The following is a 5,245-nucleotide window of genomic DNA, read 5'->3' as shown; positions in this document are numbered from 1 at the left end:
AAAAATGTCTGTATCATATGCAAGCCCTAAAAGTGCCAGTGGTCAATAACAAATTCTTGTGCTTGGCATTAGAATGCAATCCGCTACTTCCTACTCTTGGCAAGCAAATGTGTTGGAGTTCAGCCCTCAACAGCTAACTTGGTAGCTTGTGGACATCAAAAAACACTTTCTTCCCATCTTGCTATAAAGGGCTCCTGTATGGCTTTCTATGGAAGAAACAGTGGGTACTGTGCTCTCTGCCAGTCTATTTGAAGGCAGCGATGACTGATGAATGAATGATTCCCGTTCTTCCTTTCAAAGGGATTAATGACAGGGGAAGACTTGAGGGCTTTCTTTTCAGAAACCAAATTACTCTGTGGCAATACTCTGCAGAGACAAGTACACATTACTGGATTATAAAAGTGTTTACAGTTTCAGCCTTCATTTTGTAGCAGATGCCTCCCAGATGTTCACCATAGAGGTAAAGCCTATGAAAACATGGGTCGAGGCTTGAATGAGATCTGCTCCCTAAACCGAGTGTGGAATTCACTTCCCTGGAAAGCCTAACTCTTGGCGCTTCCACTTTTTTCACAAATCTGTCTCAAAGAGGTAGGATGTAATCAAGGATTGTCTCAGGATGTAATCAGGGATTCTCTCCACATCCCCACTACTTTGTAAAGAGCAAAGTTCCCTCACAGAGAACTGTTTTAGTACTGTATCCTCTGAGCAAGATCACAGAGAAGGGTCCAGGCTGGAGCCTGACCAAACCTTCATTAAACTAAAGCTTTCAACAGCAGAAGGAGATTCTAAGAAATTGTGCACCCAAAAATCTTACTGGACCTTGGGAAGAAGTCTGCCTTTTTTTGTCATTAAGAAGGTCTTGAACTTCAGTTTGAGTCTTTTTCTCTTAATTTAATTCTTTGCCTTTCTGACCTTGTACGTGTATTTTTGTGCTGAGTATTGCATTCAGCATGGGGTTAGCACTCTTAGTCTTCCTGGAAGGTGGACCATAGAAACAGTAACAGCAGCTTTTCACCAACAGACCTTGCAGGAATGCAAACAAGAGACGGTTTCCAACACTGCAGAACTTGTACCCACAGTCAAAACCACACAGTGAGCAGAACACAAACCTCCCAGGGCTTTACTTTGATTATGCAAGACAAACATCTGAAAGAGAAATATAAATAAGGAACAGTTTAGCCTAGGAACTGTGTAACTGCACCGGGCTACACATTATATGTGGAGTCTTGTAAAATGCTTGTGCTGAAGCCATTGGAGATTTTGTTGTTTGTTTTTTTTTAAAAAAGCAACTCTGAAATTGACTAGTGTCTGCTAGTATTGAATCCAATACACTGTGATATTTCAGAAGAATGGCAGAAAAATCCTAAAGGAAAGATGTTACTAATAAGTGCTCCGTTACACAAACAAGTTAAACTCCCCCAAAGAAGTCAGCACACAACTGATTGTAGGAAAGATTTTGAGCTTCTGCCTTAAAGCTCTTGTCCAAGATAAAATGTTCAGAAGACTTCTTATGTAGAAAATAATCTCACCAATGCCTCCTTTAACATTTCTGTATTTTTTTCTGGTGTGGGGCCAATATCAGAAAGACAATATAGAGGTGCTAAAACCTGAAGCCTGCCTCTCAGAAATAAGGAATATAAGCAGCTCTACAGAAAACAGCCATATCTTTTTTTGAAAGTAAATTTCTGTAAAATGATGCATCTTCCAAGATGAAATTAATGTAAACATGCTTCTAAAAACAGGTTTTGGAGGTTCCTTAAATCCTTTTTTAAAAGGCTTCCTAAAACCCGAGATTTTTCCTCTCCTGTGTCTAAAACACATGCCAATGAAGTGGCTATATTAAGGAAACCACTGCACAAAATGGTATTAAAATGGTATTTTGACACCTCTTGGATTTTATTTACAGTAATTAACTGTACTATTTGCAAGATGTTGCAGCATTTTACAGATGAAATATTTTTGCCTCCTCAAACTGGTTCGTGCTTTTACACATACAAAATGCTTGATTTTTGGTTCTACAATAGAGAATACACACTCACTGTAATTTCAGGGATAAGAGGAAAAAAAAATCTTTCACCTTAGAATTGTAGTATAGTTTAGGTTGGAAGGGGCCTTTAAAGGTCATCCAGCCCAACTCCCCTGCGATGGGCAGGGTCATCTTCAACTAGATCAGGTTGCTCAGAGACCCATCCAGCCTGACCCTAAATGTTTCCAAGGATGGGGCACCTACCACCTCTCTGGGCAACCTGCTCCAGTGTTTCACCACCCTCATCATAAAAAATTTCTTCCTTATATCTAGTCTGAATCTACACTCTTAATTTAAAACCATTTCTCCTTTTCCTGTCGTGACAGGCACTGCTAAAAGGTCTGTCCCAGTCTTTCTTATAAACCCCATTTCAGTACTGAAAGGCCGCAGTTAGGTCTCTGTGGAGCCCTCTCTTCTCCAGGCTGAACAATCCCAACTCACTCAGCCTGTCCTCACAGGAGAGGTTCTCCAGCCCTCTAATAATTTTTGTGGCCCAACTCTGGACCTGCTCCAACAGGTCCATGTCTTTTTTATGTTGGGGCCCCCAGAGCTGGACACAGTATTCCAGGTGGGGTCTCAGCAGCACAGAGTAGAGGAACAGAATCACCTCCCTCGACCTGCTGGCTGCGCTTCTTTTGATGCAGCCCAGGACATGGTTGGCTCTGCAAGCACACGTTGTCAGCTCATGTCCAGCTTTTCATCCACCAGTATCCCCAAGTCCTTCTCCAGGGCTGGTCTCAATCCATCCATACTCCAGCCTTGTATTGATACTGGGGGTTGTCCCGACCCAGCAGCAGGACCTTGCACTTGGCCTTGTTGTGAGGTTCACATGGGCCCGTTTCTCAAGCTTGTCCAGGTCCCTCTAGATGGCATTCCTTCCCTCAGGTGTGTCAACTGCACCACACAGCTTGATGTTGTCTGCAAACTTTCCGAGGGTGCACTCAATCCCACTATGCCATCGATGAAGATATTAAGCAGTGCTGGTCCCAATACAGGCCCCTGAGGGACACCACTTGTCACCGTCTCCACCTGGACATCAAGCCATTGACAACTGCCCTCTGGATGCAACCATCCAACCAATTCCTCATCCACTGAAGAGTCATCATCATCTGCACCTCTCCAGTTTAGAGAGAAGGATGTCGTGGGGGACTGTGTCAAAGACCTAAATGAGTCCAGATAGATGACATCCGTAGCTCTTCCCTTGTCCACTGATGTAGCCACTCCATCACAGAGGGCCACTATGTTGCTCAGGTAAGACCTACCCTTGGTAAAGCCATGCTGGCTATCTTGAATCACCTCCCTGTCCTCCATGTGCCTTAGCACAGCTCCTAGGAGGATGTGTTCCATGATCTTCTCAGGAACAGAGGTGAGGCTGACAGGTCAGTAGTTCCCAGGGCCCTCCTTTCTACCCTTTTTAAAAATGGGTGTAATGTTTCCCTTTTCCTGGTCACCAGGGGTGTCACCTGACTGCCGTGACTTTTTAAATATCATGGGGAGTAGCTTGGCAACTACATGAGCCAATTCCCTCAGGACTCTGAGATGCATCTCATCAGGTCCCACAGACTTACATATGTTCAGCTTCTTCAGGTGGCCACAAACCTGATCTTCTCTCACAGTGGGAGGGACTTTTCTCCCCCAGTCCCCATCTTGTGGTCTGTCCACTTGAGAGGTGTGGAAAAAGAGGATGCCAGCGAAGACTGAGGCAAAAAAGGTAAGTACCTCAGCCTTCTCCTCGTCTGCTACCAGTTTGCTAGTCTGGCTTATCGGAGGGGGTATGATTTCTCTGACCTTCTGGCTGACATACCTGTAGAAGCCCTTCTCTTACCTGAGTGAGAATTTAATTTTGGATACAACCATTACAGATGCCTGACTGCAGCAGACCAGTCAAATATGCTGAAGTTATTTTAGAGATCACTGAGTTGTCACATTGTATTTGTCCAAAATATCACAACTGTTGCAGTGTTACATTAAAGTAACAAAATCCATACTTTTTTTTTTTTTTTTAGTTCTTTTTTCCAGGAAGGGTTTTTTCTAGGGTTCAGCTTTTAGATATGCAACACCTGTTAATCTTGAAAGAGGCACTACGTTTCTCCTTGATACGCATGGTGGGAATAACATGTGAAATACGCTTGTGTAACCTTGCAGACCGTTGTGCAAACAGACATTTTCTGCTTTCTTGGAAACACCAGCCAATATGGATCACTGAAATGCCAATCCAGGTCCAACATGCTTGCATGGATCCCACGAGGAACCATGGAGGGGCACCAAATCTTACAACAGTCCCTTGGAGCACGTTCAGGGCAGGCACTATAGGTTTTACCATACAGCATTCCACCACAGTGAGCAAGATCCTACACAGCATGAAGGTGATATAAGGTACTGCATGAAGTCATATCTTAGCCCCATGACTAAACCACAAATGGGGACTTCCACCTGACACCACGTATAATAAAAGCACATGCAGCAATTTAATGCTATCACTATGGTCTTCAACACTGTCAATACATACTACCATCTAGAAACCTGTTCTGAAGCAAATCTCATTTTACCTGAGGATTTACGTTTCAATTTTACTAGTGCCACTGCTGTGGATAAGTTGCTTTTCTTTGCCTGAATAAAGTTTTTTGCATTTCTGAGAAGTCTGTGCCTGTCAAGAAAACATGATTGATTTTTTTTTATTGATCCCATGCAGTTGCAGGGCCTGTCAGTACCCAAGGTGGAGACGCAGTACTCTCTAGGATTCTTGCATGTATGTAACTATGTATGGTGTGCTGCTGCTAATAAATAAGCAAACAGCTTTTAGAGTGTCCATCTCATACCTACTGTTAAGTTACTGCACAGTTACACAATTTTGAAATACACATCTTGCCACATTATCATTTCAATTACCGATTTTAATTGTCAAGGAATGACGGCATAAACTGCTTGTTTCTCCTGAGCAATCTTTCAGCTCCTGGTATCTACTCTAAGGCCCAATTACAAAGGTCAGAAGCTCAAGGTGTATGAACAGGCATATCCTATCATGACCCTACTGACTTCTGACATGTGTCTGGGTCATCGTAAGTTTCAGTTATTTATACAACAAAAAAAAGAGGGAGAGCAAGAGAGCGCACATGCATGCATACAAGAACAGCTTCCTTTGTACTTTTAAGTGGCCGCCCTGGATACTACCCTCCCATTTCCCACCCCCAAATTTACAGATTTACCCCAAATACAATG

The sequence above is a fragment of the Falco naumanni genome, chromosome 2 (genome assembly GCF_017639655.2).
Source record: "Falco naumanni isolate bFalNau1 chromosome 2, bFalNau1.pat, whole genome shotgun sequence".
Classification (NCBI taxonomy): domain Eukaryota; kingdom Metazoa; phylum Chordata; class Aves; order Falconiformes; family Falconidae; genus Falco; species Falco naumanni.
The sequence above is the reverse complement of the archived record's forward strand: the minus strand, read 5'-3'. Positions refer to the sequence as shown.